Source organism: Gracilinanus agilis, chromosome X (assembly GCF_016433145.1).
Source record: "Gracilinanus agilis isolate LMUSP501 chromosome X, AgileGrace, whole genome shotgun sequence".
Lineage (NCBI taxonomy): Eukaryota > Metazoa > Chordata > Mammalia > Didelphimorphia > Didelphidae > Gracilinanus > Gracilinanus agilis.
Genome location: NC_058136.1, coordinates 9,829,460 through 9,851,354, shown reverse-complemented (window position 1 = coordinate 9,851,354; position 21,895 = coordinate 9,829,460).

Genomic DNA, 21,895 nt, shown 5'->3' with positions numbered 1-21,895 from the left:
CGGCACCTTCCCTGCAACTTTGTCTTAAGAGAATTGCTTAGAGCACTGAGAGGTTCAGTGATTTGCTCCAGATCACACAGCCAGAATGCATCAGAGGTGACACTTGAACCCATAACCTCCTCCCTTCAATGCCACCTCTCCAAAATCAGCACAAATCCCTCATCTATCCGAAGGACTTTGGCAACATTCCAACATATTTTTACTTTTTCAAGCAAGTCATCTTAAATAACCCTTGACATTTCATGTATGTGCATTCTAGAACTCTATAAAGATAATCCCATCTGTAAAATAATTCCCTAACAACAAATAAACTGGAAAAATATTCTCTCGGATTATGATTTAGCAGACTTTGAGAGAGCAGAGTTATGAATAAAGTACAACACAATATAAATGGCCTTTAAATTTTCCCAAAGGATTTGGTTCTTTTCCTTATCAAATGTAAAACCAATTTTATTAACGTGTCCATATCTCACTTTAAAAAAATTATCATTGCACAGACCAAATGGATTTGAGTACATTTATTTGAAATCGGAAAAACAGTCATTTTTGCCAGTTACCATAAAGCATACTGATTGTTTTAATTTCAATTGACAAAGTTGTCAGTTGATAAGTAGTCAACAATGAGGAAATTGCCTTTTAATGTTGCTCATATTCTGTTGTAACATTTTTGTGGCTGATTACGACTTATGAAATTGAATTTGGGAATCACAAAGTCTATATGAGCTGAATTGCAATTCATGCTAAGCTTTTTGGAGTAGCAGTTATAGGTCATGAGAAACCAAATTATTCTGTGTATTTATAGCTGTGAATTCAAACCCACATTGTGGCTAAGAATGATTACTATCAATTACTATTTTTGCTCTATTTTGAGACTGTTTTGATTATATATCAACAATGACAACCCTAACAATTTCTTTATAATGTGTTACTATTTCTGGGAAGTTGAGCTACTAACTTAGCGACTTAGAAGAGGGATAATGGGGAGGGGGGATTAAAGTAAAAAAAAAAAAGAATGGATTTACTTTATTTAATTGTAAAGGTGACTAGCTTTCCAAAATGTAAATAGAGCCTAAACAGAATCATGGATGGTCAAATGAATTGGTGAGTACATTCCACATGGCAGCGATGGTTTGCAATCCTGAAAATGACTAGAGAAAACATTATCCAGGAGTCAGATGTTGAGTTTTAATTTATTTTGTTTGTAAACAATTTTGTGACTGTGTCATGACATCCAGATAAAAAGTGAAAATTTCATCTGAAAGATGCCAAATATCCAGATGATTGAAGTGTTCAATCCAGACGTTTAGTCACCACGGAGACATAACCCTAGTTTCCACTTGGATATTGCTCTAATTTTACTTTTGAAATGCTTTGATGCTCCAGTGAAAGGTACTGTATCTCTTTTTTGTACTAACATATAGTCAAAGTCATTCTTGTCACTATGTAGCATAACTCAACTCTGTTGTTACATAGCAATGGAAGTCTTGTTGGTGTTCATGAGTGAAGGGGAGGTCAACATACAGGCGGGGAGTCAACATACATACCCGAAGGGAAAAGCTTTTCCCTTTCTGAGGTCAGTGACAAGATTGTCCAGTTGTCTGATTTTTCATTATTGACTGAGTATAATCGTATGCAAGATTAGCTGGACCATTCATTGACTTATTGGCTATATCAGTTCCTATATCCCAGCTGCCTATATTTTGAGAAAACTCATCAGTTTGCTGAAATTACACATTGACACTGCAGATGGCACATCTCAATAATACAGGTTTTTTTCAGGTACATTTAAAATTAAATGTCCTAAGAGATGATTAATTCAGGCAAGTTATTGATAATGAACTCATCTTATTCTACACATCCCTTGCACCCATGATGATACCTTATTAAAGGTGTCTCAATCCTGCTAATTGACACCTGTGTTTAAATATAGAGGTGTATAAATATACCACAGCCAAAAGCTAAAATTTAAATGCAGAATGTATTTTAAATGGAGTGAATTCCTATCAACAAAATGTTTATCACCATTATCATTGTTTACTCTGTGCATTTCCCCTTGTGCATTAACAATATATTGAAAACGGTTCTGTTAAATTGCTAGCATCGGGAGATATTGGTATGAGTTCCTTCAGTAGCTCGCAAATGGGGGAAAAAAACACAATCCTGACCCCTAAGGGCCATTTCTCAAAAAGGCTAGAAATTACTTCAGCATGAATTTTGCAGATTTTGTTTACTTTTAACTCCAGATGAGCATTTTCTGAAAATATGAATAATTTCTGCTTTAATGCTTAAAGAAGTGTTTTGTATAGGGAACCATTAAGAAAATTGCTAAATAACTGAACTAAATACAACTTCCTTCTAGGGAGATAGTATTCCTTGAAGTGACTTCTAAAGGATGATGGTGGCCAGGTGGTATCTCTTCACCTACTAGAACTCATGTGCTGTTGGCATAGCCTTCAAGAAGCAGAATCATCCCCACACTACAATGAGACATCAGAGGAAGACATTACAGGAGCATTATTTCTTCCCATTAGGTCATCTATCCTGATTACATCGACAAGTTGTAGACCAACTAGACCAGTGATTCCCAAAGTGGACGCCACTGCCCCCTGGTGGGTGCTGCAGCAATCCAGGGGGGTGGTGATGGCCACAGGTGCATTTCTCTTTCCTATTAATTGCTATTAAATTTTTTAAAAAATTAATTTCCAAGGAGCTAAGTAATATTTTTTCTGGAAATTGGGCGGTAGGCCAAAAAAGTTTGGGAAACACTGAACAAGACCAAATCCTTAGATCAAGTAAACACTGGTAGAGAAGGTTAGGGCCCTGGTGGGGATTATCCTGCTCTGAATCAGGTCAATTCTTAATATGCCATAATAGGGAACTTTTTAAAACTGTTTTGTCATGATGCCTCTTTTCAAATACAGTTAGAATTTGTAATTCTCTGTTATAAATGCATTCTGATCATGTGTTCAGACTTCACTTTTAGCCCAGTAAAATGGTGGGACACCATTTATTTTTGGTTCAAAATCCATGAAGTGTTAACATAGGGGTGCTACATCTTTTTCATTGTTTTGTTCTTTTCCCCTATTTGAGATATTTCCTTCTTGAAACATTGGACAACTTGTGAAAGTGAGGTAATTTTCATGTAAACAATTAGAATTCAGTGCAAGGGAAATTATTTTAAGGGCAATTTAACACAGGAGGGTGAAAATTTTTAGAATATACTTCTGGAAAACATTCAATAAAACATGCTTAAGAAAATGTGTTTAACAATAATAGGCTCAGTGAGAGAACTCCAGTGCCTGATATTTGGTTTGGTGCCCTGGGATAAGCCTCATTTAAGAGAGAAGAAAAGTTAAGGTTTGCTCAGAGCCTGGCCATAATGAGACACAACTTGCTATTTTCCATGCACTCCAGGTGGTCTTTAGGTTGGTATCTTCTAATACTGTAGGCCCCAATAAAACATGGCTTATTATTTGGCTAAGGAATGCAATGGGTCAATAATCAAGGCTCCCCAACCACATCTCCCTATGGAGTAAAATCACACAGGGCTTACTAATCCTGTCCCTGATGCAGGTTTTATATTTTCACATTTATGATGGCCATGTTTTATTGCTGACTTGAATTGAAACTCATTTCAGATATCCCTGTGAGGTGGTTAGTTTTGAGGACAGTTGACCTCATCATATTCCCTTCCACTCCAGTGTGGCAAATGGGGAAACTTAAGCCTAGAGGCGGGAAGGGAAGGACATGCCTAAGGTTACATAGTTCAATTAGTAGTTGGTCTGAAAAGGCCTGATTTCCTGATGTCCATGTTCTTACCATTACATCCATCATGTTGCCTATGTGCACTCGCAACCTTTTCTTTTTTTAAGTTTTAAAAATTAAATTCTTAGTTTTTATTGCCTTTACTTCCAAATCTCTTCTTCCCCCTAGCCCCTACCACGAGTCATCCTTTTTTATTAAAGAATAAAAAAAGATAGTGGAAAAGGGAATTCGAGTCTGACAATATATGCAACATTCTGCATGCAAAGGTACCACATCTCTTCAAAGAAGGGAGAGAGATTACATTTTTTGTCCTTTTTCTCAGATCAGACTTGGCCATTGTGAACATACATTGCTCAGTTTGGAATTTGTTCTTCTTCTTCTCTCCATATATGTTGTCATGCATGCATTGTTCTCTTGTTTACTTCACTCTGCATAAAATTGATATAAATCTAGCTATGCTTCTCTGAATCCTTAATATTCATCATTTCTTATGGCACAGCAATATTCAATTATGTCAATCTGCCACAACTTGTTTATCTTTTCTGCATTTGATGGACATCTTCTTTGTTTCTAGTTCTTTGCTATCACAAAGGACTGCTCTGAATATTTTGGTGTACATGAAACCTTTCTTTAAGTCTTTGACCTCCTTGGGGTACATGCCTAACAGTGGGATCTCTGGGCCAAAAGGTATGGACACTTTAGTCACTTTCTTTGCATAATATCAAAATGCTTTCCAGAATTGACCAAATCACAGCTCCTCACCCCTCCTTCCCACAACAGTGTATTAGTCTGCCTGCCTTTCCACAGCCCCTCCAACAATGACTGTCAGCATTTTTTAAACCCTTACCTTCCATCTTAGAGTCGATACTGTATATTGGCTCCAAGGCAGAAGAATGGTAAGGGCTAGGCAATGGGGGTCAAGTGACTTGCCCAGGATCACACAGCTGGGAAGTGTCTGAGGCCAGACTCGAACCTAGAACCTCCCATCTCTAGGCCTGGCTCTCAATCCACTGAGCTACCCAGCTGCCCCCAGCTATCAGCATTTTTGCTATCCATTTGTGCCTTTTTCAAAGCGGTGCTATGCTCTCCCCTAATGTTGGTATGTTTGATTTTTTTCTTTAAAGGGACAAGTAGAAGTGATTAAGTCAGAGGATCCAAATTATGCAATGAGCCTACTGAGAAGTGGTCTTCAGGCCGAAAAATTGTGAGATCCTCTGGACTAAGCCATACTTTTGCTCAGCAGAGAACCAGTAAGAGATGAGTTTATTCTCTCAAGATATGAGCATGGGAGATTAAGGGAAGCTAAGGCCATTTTCATACAGCTCTAGCAAAATGCTAGTGATTTACCTTGTGTAAAACAGAAGTGATTGCCCACTATATTTCCTCATGTCATGTAGTAAAAACAATTAAGTGAAGTTAGACTATAGATTACTTGGCTATTCAGCCACAGTCACCTCTAATGGAAAAGAAGAAAAATAGCCTTGACAAGTTTTGGCAGGTCTGATCATTAGGAATGCTCACGTTGCCAGAAAAAGGAAGCTGCAGCCAAGAATGGGATCTTGTAAGTCCTTTAGATTGCAGGGAAAGGAAGGGACATTTTGGAATTCAGTAGCCCTTGTCTTCTGAAGACATTGACCTTTGTCATTGCAATTAGCATGGTGGTTCTCATGCAGAGTCTTTCTGAGTGAATAGCTTATTGGAAAAATGGCCTAATTATTTATTATTATTATTCTAACAATCCAATGTATTTTACCTAAGATATAAGGAAAGATGTAGTCATTAGGACAGTGAACACAATAAAGATCCATTAATGGGATAATACTATAGGAATAAGGATAATAAGAAGAATATTTCATTAAATTTAATTTAAAATGAAACAAGAAAACTTTTTCCCTTTGCCCAAAGCCCCCTAAATTAGCCTACCCTAGGGCATTTGGGTAATTGAGAAAGTTGAGAAAGCTGGGCTTTTTCATATTCGTAGGAAAATAGATGTTTCATCTAGAAGGGACCTCCTTCATTTTACAGAGGAGGAAACTGAAGGCCAGAGAAAGAAAGTAAAGTGACTTACCCAGGGTCACACAAACCATATGCATCTGAGGCAAGATTTCACTATAGGTAGACTGACTGGAAAGCCATTGTGCTTATCTCTATCTCATGCCACCTTGCAGGTATTTGGGAAATGGACAGAAGGAAACAATTTCATTTCAATAAGCCCTTTTCCTCCTAGTAAGCTGTGGCTCTCACCATGGCAAAAATGCTGCATGTTGACCAGTTTCCTTCTTAAAGAGTTTTGCTAGCTAACTGATGGATAAGAAGCCAATTTCCACAGTCTTGCTTTGGTTTATGTGGCATAGAAGCAAGAAATATTTTTGGTTATTGGGCTCCAAGTACTTTGTGAAATGCTTTCCTTTGAAAGCTTCTGACTGACTTAGTCTTGGAAGGAAACCACATGTCTTTCCTGAGAATCATTTTCCCTTATGAGAAAATGTGTATCAGGCAATTAGATGGCAACTAATCAAGGGCAGAGCTTCCATTTGTGAATGATTTACACACAGAACATTGGGTACAGAGCAGGTTAGCAACAGTATGATAGACTAATGGCACTATGAGATCATTTTGGAGAGCTTTCTCAAAGGTGTTGATTTCAAAATTAACCCATATTTTTCATCTAATTTTAGGTCATGTCCTTTGTCATAATTCACTATGTGGTAAGTCTTTTGACCCTCCAGATGAAATATTGTTCTAAATGTAAAAATAGATATTGGGGGAACCAATTAATTAGAGCCATAAGGTTAATTGAAGCACCAACCATAAAATGTTAGACTATTAGTATCTTAACTTTTTTATCCATCTTTCACTATTGTGTCATTTCAACACATTGTAAGAAGTAAGAAGCAGCCTCAGAGATTTTTTTGAATTCATCTTTTTAGGACAGATCTGATCTGGAGTGAGAGACATAATGAATAGAAATTGGAATCAGATGACTTGGGTTCCAAAACAGCTTCTGATGGTACTTAGCTGGTTACCATGTACAGTTCCCACAGATCAGTTCCCTCATCCTGCTCTTTAAGGTTGGAGATTATGGATGAGTTATTGATCTGCCATAGTGGAAGTGGTTTGCAGTAAACTACTGAATTCCTTCTATCAGTGATATTATAAATCTGGGCTAGGTAGCGCAGTGGATAGAGTCCTAGCCCTGGAGTCAGGAAGACCTAAATTCAAATATGGACTCGGATACTAGCTTTTTGTTCCTGGGCAAGTCACTTAATTCTGTTTACCTCAGTTTCTTCATCTGTAAAATTAATTGAAGAAGGAAATGGCAAACCACTCCAAAAATGTTTCCAAGAAAACTCCCTAAATGGGGTCATGAAGAGCAGAATACAACTAATCAATAAAGCAAAATCTCTTTAAAAACTGGGACAGCGGGGCAGCTGGGTAGCTCAGTGGATTGAGAGCCAGGCCTATAGATGGGAGGTCCTAGGTTCAAATCTGGCCTCAGACACTTCCCAGCTGTGTGACCCTGGGCAGGTCACTTGACCCCCATTGCCCACCCTTACCACACTTCTACCTAGGAGCCAATACACAGAAGTTAAGGGTTTAAAAAAATGAAAAAAAAAAACTGGGACAGCTAGGTAGCTTAGTGGATAGAGTGCCAGGCCTAGAGTCAGGAAGACCTGGGTTTGAATCTAGCCTCAGATATTTTCTAGTTGTATGACCCCAAATAAGTCTCTTAACCCCATTTGCCTAACCCTTGCCGTCCTGTCTTAGAATTGTTACTAGGCTAGAAGGTAAGGGTTTAAACACACACACACACACACACACACACACACACACATATACACATACTCCAAAATAATGACAAGTATAATCAATTATAAAAGCTAGGATATGCATTTGCATTGTAGTTTTTTCTTGGGTTCAAGAATTCTTAAATAGATATTCTGGTAGTGGGCTTTTTAATGATGAACATATAATAATGAATGGTAGGCTAGAAGGACATTACCTCAGTTTTTGTTAATTATGGAAGGCCTTGAAAAATAGATGAGAATTCTGATACAGATATAGTAGGCTTCAGATGGGGAGACCCAGATTCAAGTCTCCCCTTGGACACATATTTGGGAATTATGAATTTGCTCATTTGAAATCTTAACTTTAAGACTATAATACTCTCACAAGACTTGAATATCTGGGGACAGGTTGGGGAAAGAAGAATATAAGTATTGACAAGCAGAAGTGAAGAAACAGTTCAGAGGTTGCAGAGTTATATTAAAGCTAAGAAGACTACATGACTATAAAGGAAATGAATACAAAATAATTTGAGTTCAAGAGGAATCCAGTGTTTATTAGAAGTAGTTAGTACCAGAGTAGTTGTAGCAGGAAAAGCACTGAACTAGGAAAAAGTCCTGTGTCTCACTCCTGCCTCTGCTACTAACCTGGACAATTCCCTCCCTCTCTCTGAGCCTCATTTGTCTCTTGTGTGAAAAGAGAGCCTTGAATTATATATTAAATAAAGTTCTATCCAGTCTCAACATCCTATGTTTCTAAGTAATAGAGCTGATGAATTATAAGCAATATTAACGTAAGGGCGAATATATTCTTTTGTACCAATTAATTCAAGCCAATCAAAATTTGATATTCTAATTGGCTTAAACACACACACACACACACACACACACACACACCTTTTGCTCTGTGCAAGAAAGGACTGGTCCCTTATAGAGCCCACATAAGACTTATGTGTGCAATAAAGGAAAATGCTAAAGACAACTGGAAAACAGGTGCTTTGTAGGAATGGTTTGGGAACTTTAGTAATAAATGATTTTAAAAACTGATGAACCCAATCTGGTAAGCAGAAAAGTTTAGCCGATCTTAGACTGGATTAAGAGAAAGAAAATAACCAGATATGTATAGATAGTGGTCCTCACTAATACCATTTCAAGAGAACTCTGCTTATTTCTGGAGCCCACATTTTAGGAAGGACATTGGGAAGTTAGAGAGTATCCAGAGGAAGACAGCCTGAAATGTGAAATATGGCAGGTTGATGCTATGTGATAAGAAGTTGAAGAAATGGGGATTGTTTAGTCTGGGAAAGAGAAGAATTTGAGGGATAGGATAGTTCTCTACTAGTATTTGAAGGTCTATCCCAGGAAAAAGAGGTTGAACTTTTATACTTCTGGGTTCCAGAGAGGAAAAGTAGTAACAATGGGAGGAAGTTGCAGAGAAGAAAATTTAGGCTTGGTGTGAAGAATAGTTTTGTAACAATTAGAGCTATTTGTAAGTAGAATGAAACTATTTGGAGAGGCAATGAGCTCCCCGTTATTAGAGGTTTACAAGTGAAGGTGGAATGACTATTCACTGAATATCTGATAGAAGAGATTTTTCCTTAGGAATAGGTTGTCCCAGATGGCCTCCGGTGTGTCTTCCAACTCTGTTATGCTGTGGTTCTAAACTGACAATATTATATTCCTCTCCACAGCAAAAACAGAAAAAGAAACTAGTTGGAAGAGATCTCTGGCTGCTTTTTGCTAGTAACCTCTCACTCTGAGTTCAGCAATTTGGGATCTGATGCTTGGTAAAAACTGGAAAGTTTCGGCTGCTGTCAATCCATTTCCCTGCCAGCCTTTGGAATGACAACAATGGTACTTTTCTTCCTTAGGCAAAGTGGCCGTCAAGGTCAAGCATTCCACTGTACTCTGGGACCAGCCAAGTGCATAACCCAATGACTTCAGACTCCAATGCTTCCAATCTGGCACCTTTCATGAGCACCGAGTTCATATTAAAGCATTTAAAATATATTCTCCTTCATCTACATATCACAGCAATAACAACCTGGGCACAGGACAGTGACTGGGAGCAAATAACCACTTGGAGTTAATGACCTGAGGTACAGCTGAAGGACCATCGACTCTTTTGAGTCAGTCTTTCATCCCTATAAAATGCCCTATACCTGGAGTGCCAAGCCTTCAATAATTTTCCTGTCTCCCATCAGATTAAGTAGCAGTCATAAATAATAGAGTTTAATACATAATAATGAGATGTGGCAATACAATCAAATATCAACAGTGATAGCGCATCTAAAGATGGCTATTCTGATGATGAAAGTTGAAGAAAGTGGTAAATGAAGTTTATGGTTCATAATATTTTAGAAAGTATTTGAGATGAAATATAAGGGAGAATTCACCTGGTTTAGGGGACCACTCCTTATTTCACTGACGAATAATCTAATTTAGAAATAATAGTATAAAAACTGCCTCTGACATCTTTCTTAAACGAATTGTTTAAATAGTGTGCGTTCAGCTTTTCCCTTCCTTTATAACACTGAAGTATGCAGTTCAGTTTAGGGCTGTGTAGGGCACAACACAGTGACATAAATACACTTTGCCTGAGGAGGCACCAAGAGTTTAATATATGATGACTCCACCATCAATGTGCTAATTGAAATCAAGTCTCCCATCATTGTTAGATAGTCAGATCTGAATTTTGGCTTAGCGAGTAGTAGAGTTGATTTTTGAACCCAGTGATTTTTGACATTTTTTGCATTTAGTTTCCTTAAAGGAAGGGTTCTTAGTCTTTTTATTTCTGGCTTGGGCCCAGCCCTTTGGCAGATTGGTGACGCCTAGGGACCCCTTCCCAGATTCATGTTTGCAGGTGCACAAAATAAAATATAGAGGACTATAGGATAAAGAAAACCGATTATGCTGAAATAATATTTTCATGAAAAAAAAACACAAATTCACGGACTCCAGGTTAAGTGCCCTTGACTTTAAGGTCTCTTTTTGTGCTATTAATTGCCTGTAACCAGCCATCAAAGTCAACCTTCTGTCCCTTAGTCCGGATCTGTCAGTGTCTCTATCTAAGGTGTCTCAATGGCTCTTCTCCAAAAAAGATGCAACTATGGTAGATTTTCTTTGCTTTGGAGAGAGGGGGAGAGTATTATATTTTGCTTTTTACCCATTTCAAAAAATGTAAGTGGCTTGAGTTCCTCCCCCAAGCTTAGAACTTAGCAAAGAATCCTTTATTGATAACTATATTGTAAATAGAAGCTTAGGCACTAAGAAGGAAAGAATGATAATGAACAAGTTCTGTAAAATGTGAGTGGAGCAGCCGAGGAGAGTGAATAGATTGGACATACTTACAAGGAGGTGGCTGTTGACGAGCCACTCAGCTGAAAAATACCGATCTAGCTGTGGTGGCATATACATGTTATGTATTATTGGAAAATTCTCCATGTGATCTCCTCCCAATGAGTCCATAAAACTGTAGGATAAACTTAGTGTGTGAGAGCTCATGAGAAGGAGTGTGGTGAGATGTTAGTTATACCCATTCATTTTCAAAGCTTTCCAGAGAAATGACATTTAATCGTGACATCCATCATAAAGGAGACTTGGCTACATTCTCATTCACCATCTGCATATCTTAAAGATTTACTGCTTATCTGCATCTCATAACTTTCTTTTCCGAGTGGATATCTTATATCTTCCATTTTATCTTAGGATATGGCTGATAATAAACATACATTGGAGGATCAAGGAAATGTAAACTCCTGCCCAAATTTTATGTTATTTTAAAAAATATTCAGCTCACCTGCTTTTAGAGGAAAAAATATAATGGGATGTTTCCTTCGCCCCCACTGCTCCAAATAGAAATCTTGAGTTTTGAGTATGTATTTGTAGGGAAGCCATGATTGGCAATGCATCTGTATTTCCAACCCTGATGACTGGGGAAATGGGATGTACAGTTAATAGAATGGCTCTAGTGGCTTCTAGCAAATCTATCTTCGTGAGAGTTATTTCAGCCCCATTGATATAGCTAAACCAGGCAGCAATCTCTTTTGCGTGAGGCAAAGCCCACCCTTTCCAGAGACCTCCATCTCACTTTAAACCTGAAATCACTATTTTTTTTCAGTCCTATATACCTCCAAAGTGTTATTGAGGATGCACTACACATTTCTGAAAAACTGAAATCAACACAACAGAGCTATGGTAATGCCATGAGGTGTAGCATACAGTCAAAATAGCCGGGTCTTTTCAATGGAATGAGTATTGAGTCGGTGACATTCAAATGTTGTTGCCCTCTTTTCACTGGCTGTCTGCAAATGTCAGATGAAAATATTCAGCTGATATGTAGACTGGCCATATTTCTTGAATTAATCAACTACCTATTTTGTCCCAGCCTAGTCTACAGTATTGTATACATGCTTTCACTTAAGGTCAAACAGTAAAACATAACTGGATGTGTGCGTTAAAAGATACCATTGCCTCTATTTGGGTCTGTATCTCCTTTCCTAACTGCATACATTTTAAAACCACACCTACATTGAATGAGTACAATACAATAATATACAACGTATTTTTATATTAAAAACATGAAACAGAGGGTAGCTAGGTGGCTCAGTGGATTGAGAACCAGGCCTAGAGACAGGGGGTCCTAGTATTGATTCTAAGACGGATGGTTAGGGTTTAAAAACAAAACAAAACAAAACATGAAACAGTTTGATGTCAGTGAATCACAGAATATCAAGACTTGAAAGGGATCGCAGAAGGCGCATGGTCTAATACCTAGACAAAATATCCTCTACAGTGTCCTTAATGAGTATTTTTCCAACTTTGACTTCAAGACTTGTAGTGAAGGGGAACTCACCAGCTCCCAAAGCAGCCCATATCACTAATAATTAGAAAGCCTTCCCTTTCGTCAATCCTAAATCTGCTTCTTTGCATCTTTTATTTCTTGCCCCTGGTTCTTGCCTCAGGAATCAAGCACAGGAAGTTTGATCTTTCTTTCCCAGGATAGACTTTTCAGATACTTGAAGATAGCTACCATGTTCCTATTTGTCTTTTTTTCTTTCACACATGATCCAAGCTCCTCTGTATTGTGGTCACTCTTCTTTGGATTCTCTGCTCTAGTTTATTAATGTCTTTCCAAAGACATGCAGCCCAGAACTCAACACAGTAGTCCAGATATGGCCTGCCCGGGGCAGAGGACTGGAGGACTGAACTAGAACATTATACATCCTGCCTTAATGCACGCCATTAGCTTTCTTTGTTCTTGACTGCTATCAGAGGCATTGATGGCTTAAAGGAGAGTTGACCCAGAAACCAGGAAGTCCTAGGTTCATGTTCATCCTCTGACTTCCTAGCTCCATATGGAAGCTCTGGGACCCTAGGCAAATCACAGTTCTTTAGGGAGACTGCTCTTTAAGATTCTAAGTTGCAGAGAAGGTGCCAACCTGCATTGGTAAATGACATTTTCTCACTTAGGAGTTCTCTGTATCATTTAGAGTTCTTTAAATTAATAAAGTTTGTAACCCACTAAAAGCCACATATCTTCTTTTCAAATGGTCTGCCATATAGCTATGTACCTCACTCCTCTGTCCCCAACATCTTTCGCCACCTTAGTTCTACGAAGTTGAATTTTTTTCAAAATTCAAATCTAAGGCTGTGTTTATCCCAATTTTATTTCGTATGATTAGATTGGGCTCAATTTTCTGGCCTGTTGAGATCTTTATGGATCCCAGTTCTGTCATGCCATATGGTAACAATCTCTCCCAGCTTTTTGTTATCCACAGATTTGATCCGCAAATCCACATCTCTGCCTTTGCTTGAATTAATGATACAAATGTTAAGTAGCAGAGGTCTAAACCCAAATTCTTGGGGCACTCCACAGGTGTCCTTTTTCCAAGTTGACACTGGCCTGTTAATGACTCTTCTTTGTGTCTCCTTTGAATCTGTATGACTGCATTTTTGTCTCAGGTTCATTTTTCCATCATTTCAAGAAGAAGAATATGAATGACTTTGTCAAGTACTTTGATTATATCTGGATGAAATATATCTATACAGTTATCCTCATTTACCAGCCTAGTAACCCTATATATAAAAAAGGAAATTTGTTTAGTCTGGCATGATTTATTTAAGAAGTCTTGGTCACATTTAAGAAGTATTGTCACAACTTCCTTTTCTAGTACCTAGGCTAGCAAGATAGTGCAGTGGATAGAGTACTAGGACTGGTTTCAGGAAGACTTCAATTCAAATCTGGACTCAGAGCTTAGAAGCTGTATGACCATGGGGCAAATCATTTGACCTCTATCTGCCTCAGTTTTCTCATTTGTAAAATGGGAATAATAATTCCTCCTCATTGTTGTGAAGTTCAAATGAGATAATATTTATAAGATTCTCTGCAAACCTGAAAGTGCTATTTAAATGGCAGTTATCATCATCATCGTCATCATCATCATCATCACCACCACCACCATTGTCATATAACTATCCCCTTAGTAATACATTCTAGATTTTCTTGTCCTATAAGTGAAGGTAAGTACATAAGTGTGCAGGCTTTATTCTCTTCTATCTCTGAAAAAAATTGGGAAAACTTTTGCTTTTATCTATTGCAGTGAAATCTTTCTCATTTTCCAGAATCATCTAAAGACAACCCAGTAATGTCTGAGAAATCACATCAGCCAGTTCTTTTAGGACCCCAGCATTTGATTCATCTGGATCTGGTAACTTGAACTCATTAAAGGCAGCTCTTTTACTTCTTGTTGTCTTTCTGGGTCTTAAAATTTCATTGTATATTAGCCATTTTTGTTCCTTTTTTCCAATCAAAAGTTTATCCTCATTGGCGAGTAAAGCTAAGCAAAGAAGTTCAGTGGTTTTTCCCCATCTATACACTCCTTGAAATTATTTTATCTTTGTGTTGATCTTCTTTCCCACACTATAGCTAAAAATCCCTATTTGTTAGCTTTAGCTTTCTTTTGCTCTTTGTGAGCTTTGCACTAAGGTTGGACACTTCTTATAGGATTTACAAGATTCTTGCTACATATATTTTTATCAGCCTCTATTAGGTACATTCCATTTGCTATAATCCAGAAATACAAATCCTATTCTCAGATACCATCTTCCAATCCAGTTGCTCCTTTCCTTTAACTTGTCTTGCTCTTCAGAAACCCTTGCCTCTGATTGGCAGCAGGTATGAAAATGCCCCTTCTGTCTTGGCTCATATCTATTAGTACACTGGACCTGGGGTGACACTTCTTTTTTTCAGTTTTATCTCCCTTGTTTAATTCTTCTCATCAGTGGCTCTTAGGAAAGTAAAAAAATAGTATGTGGATATCATTTTTTTAAGTAAAAAAGCCTTGGGATTAGTAAAAGCAATGACCAATTATTAATTAGCCCTAGTGACCAAAGAGTAAACAGAAGCCAGATTTACTACCTCAGTACACACTGCTTTGATAAACTGTCATCACTAATGAAGCCAGCAGTTGTCTGTTAAATAAACAAAGCATTAGTCTAATACGGAAGTGTTAACACAGGCAGGGCCTACTAATTTGTTGTTATTTAATGAATAGACTATTACCTCAGTATCCTGCTCTATAAAATGAGTGGGGAGGGGAGGAGGAGGGAGAGTTAGGTGATTTCCAAGGTCCCTTCTCGATCTGTGAGACACTGTGCATGTACACACTATGCCACCCATCTGAGCACACAGACTGATCTTTGCTCACAGTTGTATATTGTCATTATGGCAGTAGTTCCGCCAATGAACTGTTTCTGCTATACTCATAGTGGTAATTCTAAGAACACATGAAGCTACCGTTCTTTGCTCTTTGACAGTACCATTAGTAAGTAGAAGGAGGAAATGAAAGAATCCCCTTTAGTCATCTTTGGAAAGCCTGATTATTCAGTTAGGTGTATTTTTGCTTGACATCTTGTCATTTGGTAAACACACAATGATTATTCCTTCAGACACAGATGAAATATTCATTAGAAAGGAGAGTGAGGAAATTATAAGACTATTAAAAGTAAGAAGAGACTCATAAGAGCTGTCAAGAAAACTGTGATCCCAAGAAATAGGAATCTAAATTGTTGTCGATAAGGATCTACCAAATGCCTGACTTTTGAAAAGCTGACTTCCATGAAGTTTTGAGGAATCTTGGCCTCCATTAAGATTTCTGCCCCTGAGAGCCTAAACTGTAAGTGTGGTATCTGCCATGTCTGCAAAATAGAAAAGCTCCTCACTTACTCATTATCCTGGGAGCTGAACATCCTGCTACATTTGAATAAAAATGCCTGTTTCATTACTGATGGGAACATAGAGTTCTGTGTACCTCCTGATTTACAGTAGAGCTCACTGCCGAGCTGCCTTACAACTGAATAGACTATTCAAATAATATTTTTTGAAACTTTCTTTGGTATCAAATGAAGCATACTACATATTGCACACGAATCAAATATATGGCTGTTTTCTGGAGGGTACGTGGAAAAGAGGGAGTCATAGTATCATTGGCTTCGAGCCAGATAGGACCTTTGAAGTCATCTAGTCTAATCCCCTCAGTTGGCAGATGAAGAAACAGGCCCAAAGAAGGTAAGGGGGCTTGCCCCAAATCGCAGAGGTAGTAAATGGAAGAGCTGGGTTTTGAACTTCGGTTCTCTGATCTCGAATTTAGCATTCTTTCTCCAATAGCGCCCTGTCCCTTACCACAAATTTAACAGAAGATAAAATAGAAAGTTACATAGAAAACTGAATTTTGATATGACAGAAGTCCCATAACTTGCTTTTTTGTCACAATCTCTTTAAGTGAGTTTAAAAGAATAAAATAATTAAATAAATGTATTTGGAGAGGTCTTCAGGTATTATGTATTCTTTGCCTTCATGATAAAAGAATGTCCAGGTTAAGGGTTGACAACTGGTACTAACTCTATTACTACTAAGGCCAATGTTGCTGAATCTTTGTTGCACTACATGCCATATAGCTCATTCTTTTTCTCTCCCAGTCCTCCTCCTGCTTTGTCTACTCCCTTTTTTCTCCCCCCCCACTCCTTAGGCCCACCCATGGGCCCCAATGGCATTGTTTTTCTCTCACAAGGACCCTCCAGTTTTAAAGAAGCCAGCCCTTGTTCTAAGCCATACTTCCCTACCTCGATTAAGAGAATATAATTGAGGACTGAAACAAAATCTCTACTAAATTCGAGGTATGTTTGTTTCCATCATTTCTTCTTAGTCTACAAGACAAGAATGGCTTGTCATTCTATTATAGAATTACATTAAAGGATTTTGAAAAAAGTCTTTCACATGTGAATGCTGAGCTGCTTCTAAAAATCATGGAGAATAGTAGAAGTAAAACAGGACCAAATTAGGCCAAATTTCCCACATTTATTCTTATATACTCTTTTTGGAGTGAACAAGTGTTTCTTTCCATTCCCTCCCACTCACTCATAATCCCTCCCACCAAAAATAAAAAAAAATTTCTGACAAATATGCAAGGTCAAGAAAAATACATTTCTGGCCATGCCCCAAAATTGTCTCCTTCTCTATATGGCATTTAGTCCATCTCCTCTTTCTCAGAAGATGAGTAGCATGTTTCATCCTTGATCCTAATGGGATCATTCCCAATCATTGTGTTAATCAGAGTTCTTTATTCTTTTACGATTATTCATCTTTATAATGTTACCATGATATAAATTATTTTCCTGATTCTCTCTACTTCAGTCTATATCGTTTTATATAAATCTTCCCAGGTTTCTCTGAGAATGGCTCCCTCTATTATTCCTTAGGGCAAGAGGGTAGAACCTTCGAACTGTTTATTTGACTTCAATTCCTGGAGAAGGGAGAATCTAAAAGGTATTATTAAAAGCATTTTAATAAATGTATTATTACTGTAACATGGGCTGAGGATCAAAGCTGAAAATAACTAGACTCAATCAGACCCATGTTCAGTTCTGAAGATTTTTAACTACTCAGTATTTTCAATGTGTTATTCTTCTCTGCAGATTCATTGCCTCCAGGAAAATCATAATCCGTCTTATTTTCTTTCTCCCTTATGGGTATTGGACTCCATTCATGCAGATAACTTTGGACTTCCAATCAGCACTTAAACATAGACCGTTCCAGACAATAATGAATCTAGAAGGAGCTAGTGTCCTGATTCCTTTAGTAAAGCAATGAGATATGCTAATTCAGTTCAAGTTNCAACTGAAGAGGAAGGAAAAACTGAAAGAAAGGGAAATACTTTCAGGAAATTATAGGGAAGAGAGAAGTCTCAAATTTGCAGCATCTGTGACTAAGGAAGTGTTCAAAGTACCTAAGCCAGAACCCAAGCATCAAAAGCTTGTATTCAAGATCATACAAAAAGGAGGTGATTCCAGAGCTAGACAACTGATAAAAGGAGCTGTAATAGAATTATCAAGAAGGCTGGAAGTCAGTATAAAACCAGTTGGCATTTAAGTAGCCTGGGATGTGTTCGACCTGTCTCTAGGTTACTACAACTTCCCTCAGACTTTCCCCATGATGTCAAGAACATAGTAGGACTGAATGAATTCCATTTGTGGTGAAGTGGGTATATATATATATATATATATATATATATATATATATATACCCACTTCACCACAAATGGAATTCATTCAGTCCTACTATGTTCTTGACATCATGGGGAAAGTCTGAGGGAAGTTGTAGTAACCTAGAGACAGGTCGAACACATCCCAGGCTACTTAAATGCCAACTGGTTTTATACTGACTTCCAGCCTTCTTGATAATTCTATTACAGCTCCTTTTATCAGTTGTCTAGCTCTGGAATCACCTCCTTTTTGTATGATCTTGAATACAAGCTTTTGATGCTTGGGTTCTGGCTTAGGTACTTTGAACACTTCCTTAGTCACAGATGCTGCAAATTTGAGACTTCTCTCTTCCCTATAATTTCCTGAAAGTATTTCCCTTTCTTTCAGTTTTTCCTTCCTCTTCAGTTGCTCAATTCAGTTATTTTCTGTCCTTTACCTTCAGTCCACAGTATTCTGAGCAATGGAATCTTCTACCAGCACCCTGCAAGTAGCCTGCCTTCCATCCTCCAGGACCCCTTTCTGAGTGGAGGGAAAACAGAGAAAGGGATGTTGCCAACTCCTATGCTTGAACTGTTATGTTACTCTAAACATGGGATTCATAACAAACACCAACAATCAAAGCAAATAAGGTAACTCCAATCAAAGCTCCCATATTCAAACCATTTTCACCTCAATCAGACAGGCAAAAGGAAACAGTAACAATAATGTTATTTCATGCATTTTAACAAATTAAAATCAAATAAATTATCCAAAATCAATTATCCAAATAAATTAACCAAAAATTTTGTGTTAGAAGTTCAAATTTCGAAGTTTTGTTTTGTTTTGGGTGTGGTTTTTAGTTCACTTTTATACACACGTAATTACAATAAAACTTTCTGTTTCTGTTCATCTTAACTTCTGTCTTTACATAATATTTCCTTGTATTCTTTATATTTAGGAATTTTACAGTGCCAAAATATTCCAGTAAATTAGCATGTCATAATTTATTCAGCTATCTTTCAATCATTAGACATACAGGTGATTTATTTTTCCTACTATAAATAGAATAACTATAGATTTTTTTGTACAGGTAGGTCTTATCTTTAGGTAAAGTCCTAGCAAAGGTTTTGTTAGGTAACAAAGCATGAACTTTTTAAAAAGTCCTTTAGGAAAGCAATCTGACAACATCCAGGAGGTTTGCATTATTCCACAACTCCAGTGATAATCTAAAGGAGAATGCTTTCTTCTTTGTAGCCCTGCCAACTATAAACTGATGGGAGATATTTTGGTTATGGTTTTATTTTGTTTTGAAATTAAATTCAGTGTGTCATTTCCACTTGAAGAAACATTTGTTAAGCATCTCCCTTGTGTAAGGAATTATGCTAAGCATTCTGGATAGAAGGACAGAAATGAAAGTCCCTGCCCTTAAGGAGTTTCTATTCTGTAGGGAGAATACAAAATATGGATGTGTGTGTGCATATGTATATATGGATATCTGTGAATGCATAAACAAGATAGAGAAAGAAGGCATCAAGGGAGACCATAGTGTTGTAGGAACATTTGAGGAAAGAGAGAGCACTAATAAGTAGGGAAAACACAAGTGGAGTTTAAGCTGAGCTTTAAAGGAAGATAAAAATACTCAAAAGCAGAGTGGTCCCCCCTCTGCCCTGAATTCGTGATTTCATTGGGATTAACAACTTTTCAGTGAAGAAAATCCCTCTCAATGCATATGTGAATCTGTTTTGAGAGTTGCTCAGTATCCTGAAATGTTAAGTATATTGCCCAAGGACAGTGTGTTGAAGGTAGGTCATAAATCCAGATCATCCTGTCTCTGAGGCCAGGACTCCATCCATTACAGCACACTGCCTTTTCAAAAGCATGCACAGATATATGTATGATGTGGAATGTTGACCTTGTGATAGGCCTAGTATTCTTGAATATTAGGAAATCTAATCTTAGCATTGTCTTCATTTACATTTCATTGATGATTAGAGTTTGAAATCTTTTAGTGTACTTAGTAATAATTTCTATTTCCTCCTTCAAAACTGAATTGTGTGTGTGTCCTTTGGCAATTTCTCCAGTGGGGAGTGGATATTGCTCACGTAGATAGGTATCTTTAATTATAGATTCTGGATGCTAGTCCTTTATCTGAACAGTAGGCTAGAAATCCTATTCTACTTTCTCATGGTGGCATGGAGGTGATCCAAGCTTCTTAAAGGCTGTCAAATTTGAGTACAAGACCTGGCAGATATTCTATTAAATAGAAAAGGCTTTCAGTAAGGTCCTGGTGAGAGATGGAGCTTGCTGTCTGAATACCAGCCTGGGGATGTATGCAGAAGCTTCTCACCAATAGCTGAGCCTCGAGCTAAAGAATTCTTTGGACATGGCAATCCGCAAAACTAAGAAATGCACAAAATGCTCACTAAGTTTTGGAAAAAATGAGGACCAGAATCATCCATAGTATAAAAATAGGAGAGACTGGAGAAGAATTCAACAAATAGTCCGCCATCTGCCTAGAAAACTGTTATGTCAGTAGTCTGCTCCTATATTGGAGTTGTTATTGATGTAAATATGAAAAGGGAACAGTCAGACTTATGGATATAATGTGCTCTAGAAAATCATCTTCATGTTTGGCTGAAAGGTGGAGAGAACACAATATTTCATTGTGCGTTGCTTATTTTTGTAAAAAGCCCTTGCTTTGGTCTAGAAGAGTAAAAATCATTCTTGAAGGCTCTTCTCTAATAAGAGGTCCATATATGTATGTATTAATACATAATGTACATATTCTATAAAACATATAAGACATCCAAATAGACACATTGATTTAAGATCATACAGAATTGCTTGATGAATGTAGCCATAGAAATGACTTTAATAATATGTGATCGTGAAGCTCAAGCAAGGCCTGAAAGGTAGAGCTCTCTGTTTTGCAGAAGTATCTGCCACTGCTATGGAGGATTCCCTGCACAGAATCTTGTTGGAAAAGGGATAACAAAATCCTCTTTTTGTTTTTATTTGCAGATATGATTGCATATCACACCCCAAATATTCCATGGGCCTTCTCACTGAGATCACTTTAAGGAGGCCACTTTAAAGAGATCAGCCTTAAAATCAACTCAGGATACACCGAGTGTGACAAGACGCATCTCAGTTTGCAGTTAGATCAGCATCCCACTGAGTTATTCCATCAGTACCCACATCTTGGCCAGACACTGCTGATTCAGTAGGAGGGAGAGTGGGCTGGAGAGACTGTACTGTACTGTTTACAGCAATTCCAAACTGATATGAAACCCACCTTTTCACTTTAGTTTTCTCTCATGTAGCTGAAAGTCACAGTCAAACACATTTTTAACTTGTGGTAAAACAAAGTTGTAGCCGATGCCACAATGTCAGTGGAGAGATGCAGAATGGGTGTCAGGTTCATAGTATATTGCTCTTGGCAACTGGGCACTCAGGATAGGTCACCAATGATACCATCAGAGTAATACGTGATCTGAAATCGATGTGGCCCAGCCAGGTAGTGAATGAAGAATAACATGGATAGCCTAGTATCTGTAAACTTTTCAAAGATAAATAGAAAAGAGTAGAGCAGGTGGGTATGTTTTCCGTGGACAAGTATTGGCTAGTATTCACATCATTGCATGGGTTCACCTGAACCATAGTAAAGAAGTACAGCCCTGACATTGTATTCTCCCCCAGTTCATTGAATTGATCAATACATGTTTATAAGGCACCTACTATGTGCTGTGCATTGTGCTAAGCTCTTGGACTAAAATGAAAACAGCTCTTCTGCTCAAGTAATTTTCATTTTAACAAGTGGAACA